At 41.6% G+C, this 18,621-nt stretch overlaps 1 pseudogene; it reads right to left on the reverse strand.

Annotated features, from left to right (window-relative positions):
- Nucleotides 1-946: 946 nt before the first annotated feature.
- Nucleotides 947-3,935, reverse strand: LOC144234410 (small ribosomal subunit protein uS14 pseudogene; annotated as a pseudogene).
- Nucleotides 3,936-18,621: the final 14,686 nt, after the last annotated feature.

Consider the following 18,621-nt stretch of genomic DNA (forward strand, 5'->3'; position numbering starts at 1 on the left):
TAGGTGGCTCAGTTGGTTGGGCGTCTGACTCTTGATTTTGGCTCAGGTCATGATCTCACAGTTTGTGGGTTCAAGCCCCATGTCAGGCTCTGTGCTGACATTGCAGAGCTTGCTTGGAATTCTCGTTCTCTCTCTCTCTGCCTCTCCCCTACTTGTGCATGTGCTCTCTCCTCTCTCTCTCTCAAATATTTAAAAAAATTTTTTTAAAAAGAGTTTAACCAAGAAAATCAAGCTCAGCTTTAGATATTGGGGTATATCCCTGACTATGAAAGTATGGGGGACCTAAGATGAATCTATAAGGGAGATACTGGAAATTCTTCATCCCTCTAGGGCTTTAGGCAGAGAATTAACACCAATCTGTGAGAGATGGGGTTGGTACAAAACCTAAAGGAGATGTGACCCCAAACAAATCTGACCTCAGACCTTGTAAGGGTTTCAGTTTTTTTGATGATTAAATGACCACAGTAAGAGAGCTGCCACAGAGAGGAGAAAATTGGAGAGCCTTGTTTTAAGTCAATGACCTTCCAAAACCAACACTTACAGCCAACCAACCACCACATTGGTGATCACTTGGTGGGACATGCCCTCCTGGATGCTGCCTGGGCCATCAGCTTCATGTGCTGCATTGCTCTGAGAGGCTTTTCCACTTGGCCCGATTTCTCCCCTTTGTCACGAGATTCCTCTTTAGGTGAAAGCCTTCACGGGAAAAATATATCACATTTCCATCACGTGTGTCTCCTCTTCCCAAGTATATCAATGAGAGCTATCTTAATCCATTTGGGCTGCTCTAATAAAATGACAGACTAGGTGGCTTTTTATTTTCACTTTAAAACAGTCATAATTTAAGTATTTTATTTTATGTTCAATGAGTTGGCATTCAGGTAGGTTATCTTGGGTATCTGCAGTTAAGGTAGGCATCTTGGATGATCCATTCAAGGAAGGTCATTTAATCCAACTTAATGAAGCCTATATCCTGTGAATACTGATGGAAACACTGGCAGCACATGTTGAGGCCATTTTTCCAGATCAGACTGTGCCGGTTTGAGCAGATAAGGCAAGAACGAGAACCCTGGCCAAATTTCATCTGATGGCCCCAGTAGAGCTGCTGATGACCCATCTTGCTCTCTCAGATGCAAAAATGAAAGGGAAGCATGGATGGCTTAAACAATATTTATTTCTTGAGCCTAGAAGTCCAAGATCAAGGTACCAGCAGGTTCAGCATCCAGTGTCTTCCTGGTTCATAAACACAACCATTGTCTCACTGTGTACTCATTTGACAGAAGGGTCAAGAGAGATCGCTGGGGTCTCTTTTATAAGAACATGAATCCCATTCATGAGGGCTATCCCCTCATGACCTAATCACCTCCCAAAGGCCCTGCCTCCTGATACCATCACGTGAGTCAAGCTTTCAACAAATGAATTTTAGAGGGACAAAAATATTCAGTCCAGAACAAGAGCTGTGAAGAGTCCTTCCCTATCTCAGACTGGATTCTAATGGACTAGTATTTTTCTCTGTAGTACTGGGCTCAGTCGTGTTTTGGCTGATATTAATTGGACGTAAAGTGATGTTAGAGTTTTGTTACTATCTTACCCATCCCTTAATGGTTCAAAAATCTATTTAGCCATGCCAAGAAGACAGACATAGCTAGTTTTTAAAAAACTTTTATTCATTTTAACGAATCTCCACACACAACAAGGGGCTCAAACTCACAGCCCCGAGATCCAGAGTCGCATGCTCTTCTGACTGAGCCAGCCAGGCACCCCCGGCATCTAGTTTTTTAAAACACCATTTTTAGAAGTAATCATTTTCATAAGCAATTTACTGAACCCCTGTACAAGTATATTCATAGTTAATAATAAAAAAATTAGAAACAACCTAAGTACCCATTAGTAGGATAATGTGTTGTTCCTGGAATAGCTTCTGTATTATTTAAATTTTTGATAATGAAAACACTTTCCTATTGTGTCATTACTATAACTTCCAAGTAGTCCCTTTCCTTTGCTCTTGCCTTTTATAATTGTTCTCACTGCTTTCTCAGTGATCTATTAAAAATGCAAATATGATTGTGGCACTTGGGAAATTAAAGCTTTCTTGTGGTTTGTTTCTTATTATCTATTCATTAAGTGTCAAGCTCCTTGGCATGTGTAAGAGTTTTTATGATCTGTCTGTTTTCCTCTGCAGCCTTAGCTCCCATGCCTATATTCTGCTTTCCAACCACACTGTGACTTACGTCAGTCCTCTGAACCTGTCAGTTTCTTTCACAGCTGCATGGCTTTGCACTGACTCTGCTCTTTGCTTTCAGTACCTCCTCCTTCTTCTCAAAATCAAATTTGAGCTTTGCCATCCCTCTCTCTGCTTAGAAAATTTAAGTCTGCTTGTTCCAACAGCTTCTATAGGCTCTTAGGACATTCTGCACGAAGCTATGTTTACACCTTGTTTACCCAAATAGAATGCATGTTCTTGAGAGCTGAGAGGTGTATGTATTTATCTCAAATTCCCTAATGAAGCACAGGCCCTATTGGATGCTAAATATTGAATGAATGAATGAATGAATGGACAAGTGTACAGCTCTTCTAATACTTATATCTATTAGTTCCTGGTGTCTAAGCTATACTTGACCTTTTAAACCATATTCACTCACTTGTCCAAATTCATATAAAAATAAACCATATTCACATATATAAAAATGTTGGGTTGAAGGAAGAGATCCCATGTCTAGTCTCAGCCTCAAACCCTCCTAAAGATGGCCCTGCTCACAATAATAAAGGGCATCTTTAATCCTCAGTTCCGCTAGATCTTCTGTGACATTTGGAACACATTTGGGTACTTCATCTGGAATATCCTCTGTCTTTGGGAGATCAGAATCATCTCAAGATTTGAGCCCAAACTCAATCACCCCACTCTTATTTGGTTTTTGCCCCAGGCTGGCACAGGTAGGGGTAGGGGTCTCTATTGTATAAACTTGTTGCCAAGACAGTTTTGAAATATGAAAATATTCCAAACATGATGAAGTTCCCCTAGGATGCCTTATCTGCATATGTGTGTGAATTTGCTTTAGAAAGAATAGCTGATATTACGTGAAGGGGACGAATCACTGGAATCTACTCCTGAAATCAGTATTGTACTATATGCTACCTAACTTGGATGTAAATTAAAAATAAAAAAAATAATAATGAAAAATTAATCAGTTAATTAATTTAAAAAGAATAGCTGATGTTGACCAAAGCACTGATCTGTCAATGCCCTCCATGCTTCTGGTACGGCACTTACAACTGGTCCCCTGTAGCCCCACTGGAAACTAAGCTCCACAGGGTAGGTAAGCTTCTTTGATATATAGAAAGTAATACACCTGGGTTACTCAGTTGGTTAAGCCTCCATCTTCAGCTCAGGTCATGATCTCAACAGCTTGTGAGTTTGAGCCCCTCGTCGGGCTCTGTGCGGACAGCTCAGAACCTGGAGCCTGCTTCAGATTCTGTCTCCCTTGCTCTCTGCCCCTCCCCTGCTCATGTTCTCTCTCTCTCTCTCTCTCTCTCTCAAAAATAAATAAACATTAAAAACATTTAATAAATTAAAAAATAGGGGAGCACCTGGGTGGCTCAGTCAGTTAAGCGTCTGACTTCGGCTCAGGTCATGATCTCCGTTCCTGAGTTGGAGCCCCGTGTCAGGCTCTATGCTGACAGCTCAGTGCCTGAAGAAGCCCGTTTCAGAGTCTGTGTCTCTTCTCTCTATCCATCCCTCGCTCACACCCTTTCTTTCAAAAATTATAAATAAATATTTAAAAAATACATAAATAAATAGGGGCACGTGGGTGGCTCAGTTTGTTAAGCTTCCTACTTTGGCTCAGGTCATGATCTCACCCTCTGTGGGTTCGAACCCCAAGATGGGCTCTGTGCTGACAGCTCAGACCCTGGAGCTTGCTTCAGACCCTGTCTCTCTCTGCCCCTCCCTCATTTGTGCTCTGTCTCTCTGTCTCTCAAATACAAACATTAAAAAATTAAAAATAAATAAATAATATAAAAGTTATATTTGCAAACAGCCCCCATCAGCTTGTAGATTTGTAGGTTGCTTCCCTCTCAAACTCATGGGCCATATGAAAACGTTCCCCTTTATTACTTTTTATTTTTTTATTGTTATTTTACCTTTATGTCCATAATCCATTCTGAGTTAATTTTTAGATAAGGTCTGAGGGTTATGCTGAAAAAAATTTTTTAAATGAATGTCCAGGGGTGCCTGTGTGGCTCAGTTGGTTAAGTGTCTGACTTCAGCTCAGGTCATGATCTTACGGTTTGTGGGTTTGAAACCCTCATCAGGCTCTGTGCTGACAGCTCAGAGTCTGGAGCCTGCTTCAGATTCTGTGTCTCCCTCTCTATGTCCCTCCCCAACATGTGCTCTGTCTCGCTGTCTCAAAAATAAATAAACATAAAAATAAAATAAATGTTCATTTGCTTCAGCACTGTTTTTGTTTTTGTTCTGTTTTTATTTTAGAGAGGAAAAGCACAAGTAGGGGGAGAGAGAGACTCTTAAGCAGGCTCCACACTCAGCATGAAGCCCAACACAAGGCTTGATCCCACAGCTGGGATCATGACCTGAGCCAAAATCAAAAGTCAGATGCTGAACTGAGCCACCAAGTCATCCTGCCTTTTATATTTTTTTAGAGATTTTTATTCCTAAGTAATCTCTATACCCAACAAGGGACTTGAACTTACAACCCTGAGGTCAAGACTTGCATGCTCTACCAAATGAGCCAGCCAGGTGTCCCACTCCTTATTACCTTATTACCAACTAAAAGACACTTTCCTTGGTGCCCTTACATTGATTTTTACCCCTTGTGGCAACTAATTCTTATACATAGCATCCATGAAATCTTATCTGTAACATACTCTTAATGAGTCACTTTGGTTTTCCTCCTGGACTGAATCCTAGAGACAAATCAATAGGTAACTATGGCTCTCTCCCAAACAGTTAAAAAAAAAAAATAAAAAGATAAAAAGATAAAAAAAAGAAAAAGGGGACTTCCCCGTGGAGTAATCTCTCACAGTTTTAAAGTAATGCCATGTCTTTATCTCTTTTTTAAGTTTATCTATTTTGAGAGAGAGTGTGCATGCGTGTGCAAATGGGTGACGGGCATAGAAAAAGGGAAAGAAAGAGGGAAAGGAAGAATCTGGCAGTGCAGAGCCTGATGTGGGACTCAAACCCACAAACAGTGAGATCATCACCTGAGCTGAAACCAAGAGATGGACAGTTAACCAACTGAGCCACCCAGGGTGCCCCAGTTATGCCGTGTCTTTATATTCTTTTCAGAAGTACACTCCACAGTTCAAGCAGTTCACTTTGGTTTTGTACAAGTAGTCCTCATTGTTAGAATAGGTTATGTATTACAAAGTGTATTTATAAAGCCAGTTGTGTAAAACTCACAACGTCAGTGCCCATAGAAATGAGGTTACCTTGGGTCATCAGGTTCTCAGGGCAGTCCCCAAGTCTATCTAATCCTGAATGTGGCCGACCTGGCACACCACATGCACTGCTCTCCTGCTCCCAAGAACTCTGCACAGCATTGATTGTGCAAGAGAGGGAGAGAGGGCACCTTGTGTTCCAATTCCAGGACACAGCCCTCTCCTACTTCCTACTTGGCTGGACCCACAGCTAGGGATAGGGCTGTGCCAGGGAGGGTGCTGGGGAGGAGAGCAGACAATCCTGGGCACCAGTACCAGAAATCTGATTCTTTGCCTCAGGACATCTCCCTAGTCCTTTTGCTCACAGGAATTCAGAATAAGGAATAATAGGAATAGTAATGACGTTTGTATAGGGCTTTTAGTTTATAAATGACATACTTTCATCCCTAATGTCTGTCTAGTTCTTAAAACAACCCTCTTGAGTAATTATTGTTGTAAGTTTTATTTAACAGGCAAGAAAAATGAGGTTCAGAAATAAAATGATTTCGGGAGCCTGGATGGCTCAGTTGGTTGAGCATCCAACTCTTGATTTCTGCTCAGGTCATGATCTCATGGTTTGTGAGTTCAAGCCCCATGTTGGGCCGGGCTCTGTGCTGACAGTGTAGAACCTGCTTGGGATACTCTCTCTCCCTCCCTCTCTCTCTCTCTCTCTGCTCCTCCCCATCTGCCTCTTGAAAATAAATATATAAACTTAAAAATGGGGTGTGGTGCCTGGGTAGTCAGTTAAGCATCAGACTCTTGATTCTGGCTCAGGTCATGAACTCACAGTTTGTGAGTTCAAGCCCTGCATTGGGCTCTGTGTTGGGAGCATGGAGCCTGCTTGGAATTCTCTGTATCCCTTTCTCTTCCCCTCTCCAATCTCTCTCAAAATAAATAAAGAAACTTAAAAACAAAACAAAACAAAAAAAGAAATGAGGTGATTTCTCTAAGGCCAGTGCAGGGAAGGATGTGAAAAGAAGCTCAACTTGCACCTGGGCATGGGTGCTTCTCACTGGGTCCCTTCCCAAACCCACTTAGCTATATTTTATTTATTTGCAAAGCATTTAAAGTGTTTTTACCAACTGGTACAGCCCCTCTGGAAAACAGTGTGGAGGTTCCTCAAAAAACTAACAGTAGNGTTTACTAGCTGCCAGGCATTATTCTAAGAGGTCTACAAACATTAGCCCACTTAAAACATCTGAGTCTTAAGATTTACCTTCTTTTGAACTTTTAACCTGTGTCTCAATCATTGTGTAACCATCTTGGCAATGGATGTTGACTTTAGCAACGTTCCTGGTGGTGCATATTTTAGTCAGAGGGGTTTGGACTACTTAGCCAAGTGATCTCTGACTCTCATATTTCCATGATCAAATGAGTCGCTTTCAAGAGTCAGACTCTTAGTCAAACAGTTTGGATTTGACATGAGCTTTGATACACGCAACTCCTGCAGGTCTTTCCACCACAGCTTTTCTTTTTTTAAGACCAAATAAATTGTCTCTAGCCAGAGCTGAAGTTTCAGCCAATAGAATAGGTCTCTTAATGAATGAACTCTCTATTATGTATGTCATCTGAGTCTGGTAGTTTCGTGCTTGTTAGCTCCTAGAGAGCATTTGACCAGCCTAAGACCAGTCAAACCTTAGCAGTTACCAGAATGGGCTCTAAAAATAGACTTCTGGCTTTGAATGCTGGCTCTTCCTCTTTCTATTTTGTGATCTTGGACAAGCTGCTTACCCTAACTGTTCCTCAGTTTTCCCCATCTTTAAAAGGGGATAGTAATAATACCAACTTTGGAGAGTTGTTGTGAAGCCCATCCCATGATAGAGATGAGGAAACTGAAGCTCAAAAGGTGGCAAGGGGTTTTCCCAAGACAACACAGTATAAACTGAAGTCGGAGTTTGAATTTAGAGCTGCCTATTTCCAAAGCCCGTACACTACCAACGGCGGGGATAGGTTCATCTCTTGGCCAGGTGATCACTCAGATGTGCTGTACTGAAAACAATTCTGAGACTGCACTGAGCTGAATGGGAGAGAGTGTGGGCCCTTAGGCAGCATCTCCTATGGGCACAGGAATAGATATGTCATCCCCACTTGGCACATCCACTGATAGACCTGGAAATCAATTAGGAAGGGAGCCCCAGCCTGGTAGCTCCTTTAGGGCAGGTACCACATCTTAGTGATATCTGTCTCCCCAACTCTTAGCACAGCAACTGGCCCAAAGCATTTGGGAAATACATGTTGAACTACACTGAATGGAACTGTCCAGAGACTTGCCCCTAAGGATGGGTCCTCTGTGGTCTCCAGGTGGGTGGCTTCCTTTGGTTTACCTTAAAAGGCAAATTTCTAGTCCTAAATGTGACCTGGGGAGGTTCATATGCCCAGCTGTTAAGACCTTCGATGGCTTCAATTCTTTTTTTTTTTTTTTAATAGTTTATTGTCAAATTAGTTTCCACATAACACTCAGTGCTCATCCCCAAAGTGTCCTCCTCCATGCNTGGCTTCAATTCTTAATTTAAGGGCAAATTTAGTGTAAGAAAGATACTAATATGATACATTGATTATATTTTACTTGAGTCATTCCAGTGAAACAACAGCCAGTTTACCCAACTTTCTCTCTGCTATAGTTACTCACTCTTCCTCTATTGCCAGTTACAAAGGCAAATGGCTATCATCTTAAGGGTGAGGAGTAAAAAGGAATGATGGGTGAGAGTTTAGAAATAACATCCTATCTTTGAAACATAATCAGGCTCAGATCATTGATTCTGTTTCATTTTTCCCTCCTGATTTAGAGAGTTGCAAGTATGGGGTGTTTATCATTTCATGAGAGTCTAGGTAAAAAGAGTGCATGACTTTCATATGCAAACTCCTCTCACCTACTTAGGTGTGGCCCAGGCAGAGTGCACTCTGGAGACTTTTCCCTTAAGAGTGTTGTTTCTTTGGAATGAAAATCCATCTAGAGTACATCCCCAGAAAGAGGCATGTGGTTACCATCTTCTTCCTTAAATCTAAATTGATACTTAGGACAAGAACCACATGATCCTCTCAACAGATGCAGAGAAAGCATTTGACAAAACACAGCATCCTTTCTTGATAAAAGCTCTCAAGAGAGTCAGATAGAAGGATCATATCCTGAGATCATAAAAGCCATATATGAAATACCCAATGATAATATCATCCTCACTGGGGAAAAACTGAGAGCTTTCCCCCTAAGGTCAGGAACATGACAGGGATGTCTACTCTCACCACTGTTATTCAACATAGTATTGAAGGTCAGCCTTAGCAAACAGACAGCACAAAGAAAAAAAAGGCATCTAAACTGGCCAGGAGAAAGTCACTCATCACAGATGACATGATATTCTATATGGAAACCCCAAAAGATACCACAAAAATACTGCTAGAACTGATCCAGGAATTCAGCAAAGTCTCAGGATATAAAATCGATGCACAGAAATCAGTTGCATTCCTAGATACCTATAATGAAGCAACATAAAGAGAAATCAAGAAATCAATCCTATTTACAACTGCACCTAAAACCATAAAATACCTAGGAATAAACCTTACCAAAGATGTGAAAAATCTATACACTGAAAATTATAGAAATCTTATGAAAGAAATTGAAGAAGACACACACACACACACACACACACAAAGGAAAAATATTCCATGCTCCTGAATTGGAAGAACAAATATTGTTAAAATGTCAATACTACTCAAAGCAATCTACATATTCAATGCAATCCCTATCAAAATAACATCAGTATTCTTCATAGAGCTAGAATAAACAATCCTAAAATTTGTATGGAACCAGAAAAGACCCTGAATAGCCAATGCAATCTTGAAAAAGAAAATCGAAGCTTGAGGGATCACAATCCTGGACTTCACGTTATATTACAAAGTTGTAATCATCAAAACAGTATGGTACTGGCACAAAAACAGACACTCATCAATGGAACAGAATAGAGAACCCAGAAATGGGCCTACAAACATATGACCAACTAATCTTTGACAAAGTAGGAAAGAATACCCAATTGAATAAAGACAGTCTCTTCAGCAAATGGTATTGGGAAAACTGGACAGTGACATGCAGAAAAATGAAACTGGACCACTTCCTTACACCCTACACAGAAATAAACTCAAAATGGATGAAAGACCTAAATGTAGGACAGGGAGCTATCAAAATCCCAGAGGAGAAAGCAGGCAAAAACCTCTTATCTCTTGGCTGCAGCAACTTCTTACTCAACACATCTCTGGAGGCAAAGGAAACAAAAGCAAAAATGAATTATTGGGACCTCATCAAAATAAAAACTTCTGCACAATGAAGGAGACAATCAGAAAACTAAAAGGCAACTGATGGAATGAGAGAAGATATTTGCAAATGACATATCAGATAAAGGGTTAGTAGCCAAAATCTATAAAGAACTTATCAAACTCAACACCCAAAAAAAAATAATCCAGTAAAGAAATGGGCAAAAGACATGAATAGAAAATTCTCCAAAGAAGACATCCAGATGGCTAACTGACACATGAAAAAATGCTCAACATCACTTAGGGAAATACAAATCAAAACCACAATGAGATACAATATCTGTCAAAATGGCTGACATTAACAACTTAGGCAACAGCAGATGTTGGCAAGAATGCAGAGAAAGAGGATCGCTTTTGCACTGCTGGTGGGAATGCAAACTGGTGCAGCCACTCTGGAAAACAGCGTGGAGGTTCCTCAAAAAATTAAAAATAGAACTACCCTACAACCCAGTAGTTGCACCACTAGGTATTTATCCAAGAGATAGAGGTGTGCTCTTTCAAAGGGGCACATGCACCCCAATGTTTATAGCAGCATTATCGACAATAGCCAAAGTATGGAAAGAGCCCAAATGTCCATAGATGGATGGATGAATAAAGAAGATGTGGTATATATACACAATGGAGTATTACTTGGCAATCAAAAAGAATGAAATCTTGCCATTTGCAACTACATGGATGGAACTAGAGGGTATTATGCTAAGCCAAATTAGTCAGTCAGAGGAAGACAAATATCATATGACTTCACTCATATGAGGACTTTAAGATACAAAAAAAAAGATGAACATAAGGGAAGGGAAGCAAAAATAATATAAAAACAGGAAGGGGGACAAAACGTAAGAGACTCTTACATATAAAGAACAGAGGGTTGCTGGAGAGGTTGAGGGAGGGAGGATTGGATAAATGGGTAAGGGGCATTAAGGAATCTACTCCTGAAATCATTGTTGCACCATGTGCTAATTAATTTGGATGTAAATTTAAAGAATAAATAAATAAGAAAATAAATAAATAAAATGGTATTCAGATCCCGCAGCATGAGAAGGCTGGCTTAATGGTTTTTGATGATGAAAGCAGGAGGTTGGGACAGATAACTTCTTGCACCCTTTTTTTTAGCTCTTAAAAAAATTATTGATCATCTTCTTTCAGTCATGTGCTATACTAAATGTTTTGCACATATTATCTCATTTAGTTCTCATAACAGCCTTAGGGAGAAAGTATTATTACCTTATTGTGCAGGCAAAAGAAATCTTAAGAAGGTTAAATGATTTGACAAAGTTGCATAGCTCCCACATGGTTAAACCTCATTTATTCAATAAATGTTTATTGAGCCCCTACTATGTGCCAGACACTGGAATAAATTCTACAAATACTGAAATAAATAAGAAGAAATTCTGCACACAAGCTCATGGTCCAAAGACAAAGTTGGATCTCTGAAGAGGTTATGTAACTGGGTGTGGTAAAGGGGGATTAACTGTGGAAAGGGCATCATGAGAACACAGATATCCAGAACTGGACCAACCTGGGAATTAGAAGGTATCCTGGATCTTAGATGATGAGTAAACAGTAAGCTGGTGAAGGAGGGTTGAAAAGGGATGAATTGCATCCCAGGCACTGGGAAGGGGCAGTGCAAGCAAAGGCATAGAAAGGAGAAGCAGTATTGTGAGTATGAAAACCACAGGCTGGGATTGTTGGAACAGTGTAGGCATGGAGGTGGGGCTGGTGTGGTAGGGAGAAGTCAGGTCAAGGCAATCCTTGTAGTTGTTTTTCCAGTGACATACACTCTTCCCCTTGAAGCCTATGTTATATGAAGAAGACTGTACCCCCTGAGTCTTAGACCCAAAAATGGCCCCAAACAGTTACTCTTAGGAGAAAGTTTAAATCAGGTAGTCTACTCAAAAGAAGGAAGACCTGTTGCTGCAGCCCAGAGAATCATTTCACCTCTAAGAGGCTCCTGGCCACTTCTTAATGAACCAAGTATCTAACTAGATAAACAATTGAGAACTAGGACAAAGGATTATAGTTAGTGTGCAATAGTGGGTGATTCTTCTGAAGCCCACACCCTCATTGAATGGCTGTGACACAGCAATTAACTTCAATTTCCTGAGTCCCCCTTTCTTCTTACATTCTGGCTTCCTTTCTGTCACTAGCTCTCTACAAACTATCCATCTCTGTCATTTTCCCATGTTTGTCTTTCCTATTTCTTTTTTGAGTTTGTGTGGGGTGCTTTCCGCGCTGAGATGAACCAAAAGTGTGAGGTTGACCTCCAGAACTTAACTACAGTGTCATGGAATCAGCTGTATAAATCGACCGTCTGAGACCTAAGATTAAGAAAGGATGATGGGGCTCCAGGGTGGCTCAGGTGGATAAGCATCCAACCTTAGCTCAGGTCATGATCTCACGGTTTGAGGGTTCAAGCCCCGTGTTGAGCTCTGTGCTGACAGTTCAGAGTCTGGATCCTGCTTTGGATTCTGTGTCTCCCTTTCTCCCTTTCTCTCTGCCCTTCTCCTGCTCATACTCTGTCTCTCTCTCAAAAATAAATAAACATTAAAAAAAAATTTTTTTAAAGGATGAGATGAAAGCTTCTAAGTGGGAGACACTACAGCTAGATCAGTTTCTCAACGTGTGGTTTGTGGACTACCTGCACTGCTAGTGTTTATGACAAGTAGAGATTAAAGAATCCTGACCCAGCCCTATTGATTCCAAGTGTCTTGGGATGTAGCCAAGAATTTAGTATTTTTAACAAGCCCCCTGGGAGATCTTTGAGCAGTATAGTAGGAACTATATAGGAATCACAAAATGGCAGCAGTAAAGTCAAATCTACTCACAGATAAATTTTGTTTGTGCCTTACAGTGTTTTAAATATCAGAATGTTTTGGGATGTCTGGGTAGCTCAGTCGGTTAAGCATCTGACTCTCGATTTTGGCTCGGGTCATGGTCTCATGGTCATGGGATCAAGCCCTGTGTTGGGCTCTGCACTGAGCATGAAGCCTGTTTTGGAAATCTCTCTCACCCTCTCTCTCTGTCCTTCCCCTCTCATGCTCTCTCTCTCTCAAAATAAGTAAATAAATAAATATTTTTAAAAATCAGAATGTTACTTGAAAATCTGGAGTTGTGGCCTCTTGAAAAAATTCTTAGGGTGGCAACTCTGAGTCAATATATTCAGACAACAATCATCTAAAGCTATGGTAAGGACCATCCTGGTTCACTCAGCATGCTCTCAGTCCTCAGAGCCACCAGAGCCTTCTGTGGTGTCATGTCCTTACGTTTTGACTTAGGGTCCTCTAGGACAGATATCAGGTTTTTGTCATCCACGAATTCTTAGTTCCTAAAACCAGATTTACAGAAGAGAGTGAATAAATGTGTGCTGAATGAATGGGCACAAGCTAGATGATAAGCTTCTTTCGGCTTGGATAACTTAACTGCAAGTTTAAAAAAAGCTTAGTCCTCAGTGTAGGAAACATGGGGTCTCATCCTGGTTCTGCGGCTGATACATTTGGCTATATCACCTCACTTCTCAGAGTCTAAGTTATTGTAACTACAAAAAGTTTGTGAGGATGGATTTGTCTCTAAATTCTTTCATCTCGGACACTATGGTGCATTTAGGCTAAAGGTGGGCATTTGGGTTCCATTAAAAAAATTTTTTTTAATGTTTATTTATTTTGAGAGATAGAGAGGGAGACAGAACACAAGCAGGGGAGGGATAGAGAGAGCCAGAGACACAGAATCTGAAGGTGGCTCCAGGCTCTGAGCTGTCAGCAGAGAGCCCAACGCAGGGCTCTAATTCTCGAACTCTAATTCATGACCTAACCTGAAGTCAGATACTTAACCAACTGAGCCACCTAGGCATCCCAAGTTTCATTCTTAAATTCTATGTGGAGAAGAGGCTAATTTGAAACTCAGTCCCAGCCAGCCTATCTCTCTGAAGGCCCACGCCTCAAAATGCCATCTGTTGACATGGCAAAATTTGGAATCTTAGCCTGAGCTGAGGAGGTGGCTGATTCTTGCACAGTCACAGAGTGGCAAGTGTTTATGGAGGCAGATTGGGCCAGCTCCTTCAGTTTGGTCTCACAGAGGAAGTTCAAACACCTTAGCCTAGTGCAGAAGGTTATTTAGCCTCGGATCCCTGCCAGTTAACCCTGTGACTCTCCCCTTCCCGCCAACAATACTCAATTTCCCATGCTGCCCATGAGCACCATGTTGTTTTTACCCTTTTTGCCTTCATACATGCTGTTCTCTCTCCCTTAGGTCATTCTGCCATTTAGTCAATTCCTACTGCACCTTTAACACCCAATGGAAGGGATCCCTATGGGAAGGTATCCTAGTCACTGTTCCTGTCCCCTTCTTCAAGCATGATGTTCCACTCTCTCCTTGCTCTTCCCTTTAACTTTGTCTTGCACAAGTCCCTGCCATTGCATCTACAACAGTGCTCACTCCTTTATGTGCTTGTTCCCCTACTGTACTTCATTCTCCTTGAGGGCAAGAATCTAGCACATGTCACAGAAGCACAACAACATATGTTGAATGAAGGCTGACCAGCCCTAAACTCCAGATATGCTGAGACAATTCTGCTTGTCAGAGAAGAACTGACCATTCACCCTTGCCCTACCCACATTCCCCCTCCCTTACCACACACACTTCTGCATTTTGAAATGCAGAGCTCATTGTTGATATTTCGAATGACTGATGATGTTTGCCAGTGGCTGAATATCCTGTGTCTCAACATCAGTGCTGTGTAACACAGATTGTAGGGATTATGTGTAGGTAATTTTTGTGTGTAGCACTTAACAATAACAGCATGGCGTAGGGCAGTATTTCCTAAACTGTTCTGAAAAATCTTTTAATCCTCTTTTGGAGAATGTAAATAGACACTGTATTAAAAATGTAATCTGGGTGGCTCAGTTGATTAAGTATATGACCAGTTCAGGTCATGATTCACACAGTTCCTGAGCTGGAGCCCCGATTCAAGTGAGCTTGAGCCCTACTTCAGGTGAACTCCACTTCTCTCTCTCTCCCTCTGTCTCTCTGACCCTTGCACACTTGCACCCTCTCTCTTTCTCTCTCTCTCAAAAAAAAAAAAAAAAGTAATTTGGTCTGGGGAGGCTGGGTGGCTCAGTTGGTTGAGTGTCTGACTCTTGATTTTGGCTCAGGTCATGACCTCACAGTTTGTGAGTTCAAGCCCTGAGTTAGGCTCTGAGTTAGGCTCTGTGCCTGCAGTACAGTTCTTGCTTGGGGATTCTCTTTCTCCTTCTTTCTCTGCTTCTCTCTCTCTCTCTCTTTAAGAATAAATGAATAGGTGGCGCCTGGGACGCCTAAGCGTCCGAGACTTTCGCTTAGGTCATGATCTCGCGGTTAGTGGGTTCGAGCCCCGCGTCGGGCTCTGTGCTGACTGCCAGCTCAGAGCCTGGAGCCTGTTTCAGTCTGTGACTCCCTCTCTCTCTGACCCTCCTCTGCACACGCTGTCTTTCTCTCTCTCTCCTAGAAATAAATAAAAATCTTTAAAAAAAAAAAAGAATGAATAAAATTTAAAAAAAATTAATCTTGTCAAAAAAGTTTGGGAATGTCTGTAAACCATATTCCCCTCTTAGAAGGAAACACGTATTAGCGTATTAAAGACTCAGAATTCTAGTGATAAAGAACATGGTTTAATTTTGTTTCACCCAGTGCTTCAAAGGACAGTGTTGAGGAAGGAACGCTGAATTAGAAGCGAGAAGACCTGAGTTTTCACTTCCCCTCTTTCACTAATGCAAATGTGTGATCTTGAAGCAGACATTTCCCCTTTTGCAGCCTCAAATTCCTCATTTGTACATTGAAAGAATTGAAAATGGAAGTCTAAATGACAAGGCTCGGTTAGATGATTTTCTAACGATCCTTCTAATCCCCACTTTCTATCCTGCACCAAGGGATAAAAAACTCCAGCTTTGAAGCCTTTGCTGGAGCTAAAAGGTTCTACCCTGTCCCACCCCAGGGACAGCTGGGCAGGAGCTTGGATGTTCTCTTAATACAGCTGTTTCCCTCAGATGGCTAGATCTGAAAGGGAATTATCTGGCAATTCTGAGCTGATTGTGCCAACTCCAGGATGGCTTTAACACTGTACCAATCAGCCATCCACTCTTCTTCTCCTTTGCAACGCATTCGCCATTGCAAAATCATTGCTCAGAATGTCCAAAAAACAATAGATTTGACATAAAATGAAACCCTGGGTTCAGGAAGAGCTTTGAGGTAGGAGAGATTTGATAGCGATCATCAGTCAGGACTGTGAAAATGCCAAGTACCTGCAGGGAGACCAGATACCCAAGAATGTAGTAAGGGCTGTAAGGTCCCAAGATCCCTTGGTGTTGAGAGAAAACAGAGCCAGTCCGGTGTCATTTAAAGTGCATCTGTGGAAAGAAAAGCACATCTGGCTCAAGTCAGATTTTGGTGTCATGGAGTTCATGTGGACAGGGATCTGCCCATTCTCACTGATGGAGGCCCTATTAGCAGGATGCCACACTCAGAGCAGAAAGCCCACACTTCCTGCTCCAAAGGATAGCCCCAAATGGCCACTGTTTAAGGCCCATCTTACACATAAGCAGAGTGGTGTTTCCCTCTGAATACCATCTCAGCAAAATCAGAAATATCATTACTCAGCATAATCTGTAGCCAAGATTTTCCTTTTGTGTATGGCTCACCCATTCCAGGATCCTTCCTTCTTTTCTTCTGTCCTGCAACATTACAGAATGTTTGCTAAATGACAAAACTAAAGCAACTGAGTGATAAGTTTGATGTCCCTCGTTCAAGGGAAGACAATCCATGGATTGAGGGTGCCCAGGACCTAACAAGCAGCGCAGCTCTCTTCCCCAGGGATTTTGGGCAAGAGTGAGTTGTACAGAGTGTTAGAAGAGGCACCAAGGAAACAGGCTAGGAGGAGTTTGGCTAGACGGTGGGGGATTTCCTTATCTTTGTAGGCTAGCAGGTCCTATTTTCTAGGGTAAGGCAAGCTTGCAAAAGCTGAGTTGGAGGACTGTGAGTGGCATTAGGTTTTTTTAGACAGTGAGGAGGCTCCCTAATTGGAAGTTGACTCTAATTTAGATTTGTATGCTGGGCCATGGGGGCAGCTTCCATTCTGTGTATCCTGGTATGTAAATTACTTTTATCACTGTATACCAGGACTTGAACTGGGCATGAGTATATGTCATGGAGCCAGAGTGGATATATAGAGCATGACTCCTAATAGGGGTTGGCTTCAAAAGTTAATGTTTAGAGCAAAAATCAGTATTATCACAATTATCTTTGAAAATGTTTTAAATCATCCCCATGGTTAGTGAAATGGTTACAATCTGTGAAGCCCAGGATACTTGATGGACTTGGGTTTCAACTGAGGGATTCTGTCATTCATTCACCCTACATTCCTCTGGGTCATGGGTCAATTCAGTGTGTGGAATGTTACTACTTAAATCACTATTTCTTGCTCCGAGTCTTGTTTTGGTTTATTCTGCTTTGGCTAAAATTAAATTTGTATAAGTTAAATATGTATATGAGACCATTCAGTGAAATACATAGAAAAAGTATCTACCTTCATTCTACTAATAGAGGTTAGTAGACTGGGTGTGGACTGGGATTAGAGTTACTGGAACGAAAACTGGTCAAAGAGGACTCAATCTTCTCAGTAACGTTTCATTGTTATTTTTTAAATGTTTATTTATTTATTTTGAGAGAGAGAGAGAGAGGAGAGAGAGAGAAGAGAACGCGGGCTTGCATAAGCAGGGGAGGAGCAGAGAGACAGGGAGAGAGACACACTCTCAAGCAGGCTCCAAACCCTGCAGAGCCCTGTGTGGGGCTCAGTCTCACAAACCATGAGATCATGACCTGAGCCAAAATCAAGAGTCAGACGCTTAACCAATTGAGTCACCCTGGCGCCCCTTTTCATCATTATCTAACAAAGAAAATGTATTCGTATTTTTCTTGTGTAACATGAAAAGACGCCTGACTACAAGTCACTCACATGTGGTCAGGGAAAAACAGGCATGAAAATAAACAATGATAAGATAGTAATAGCAGTATGCCTGAAGCAGGCCTCAGGGTGGGGGAGCAATTAATTTTTCCCTGCTACTTAATCTCATCCCTGCCTCTTTGTTCTGTGCTCAGGGAAACAAGGTTGAAGTTTTGCTTCAGGATGACCTAGATAAAGCTTGGGCTATTTGGCTTGTCTTGCCAGGTCCCTCCCCTGCCCCAGGGAAGGGCAGCTCTTTTAGTATATAGATAGGTGAGGAGCATTGACACTGTGAAGAGGGCATCTGCATGAGCTTTTTAACCTGCTATTTCTTTCTAATCTGCTACTTCTTCTGCCATCACAGGGTTGTTGCTAAGGGTGAGAGGGTCCCTTGGATCACTGCAGTTGTGTTTGTTCACTCATGAACTCACCCTTGGCAGTGTATTCACTTCCTCTTTATTCTTTGCGAAGTGGAATGGACAGGAATTATTATTGCCATGTTGTGAACTTGGGAACAAAGGTATAAAAGTCAGAAGCAGAGGTGTATACCCAACACTGGGTGGGTTGCCCCCCAGTCTAAGGTCCTAACTATCTAACTGCCCTTCATGTTCTTACTGACCACCTCAGGTGGTTTTGGATCAACTGAGTGCAGAACTCCGAATCCACAGTAATAGAACCAGAGAAAGCCCATTGCGTGAATATTCAGATCATTTTCCTGACACAGGCTGTATGTAGTGTGACTTCTATCTCACGCCTAGTGGGAAAACTCTACAACTTTTTTCTGGAAAATGAGGAATTTCTCAATTGAAGGTTGTACTTGGTATAGTACAAATTGCAGGTTCTAGACTTAGATGTAACCCATCACATTTTACATGTAAGATACTGGACAGGTTGCTTGACCTCTCTGAACCCCAGCTCTT

The sequence above is a fragment of the Crocuta crocuta genome, unplaced genomic scaffold, assembly GCF_008692635.1.
Source record: "Crocuta crocuta isolate KB4526 unplaced genomic scaffold, BGI_CrCroc_1.0 scaffold45, whole genome shotgun sequence".
NCBI lineage: Eukaryota > Metazoa > Chordata > Mammalia > Carnivora > Hyaenidae > Crocuta > Crocuta crocuta.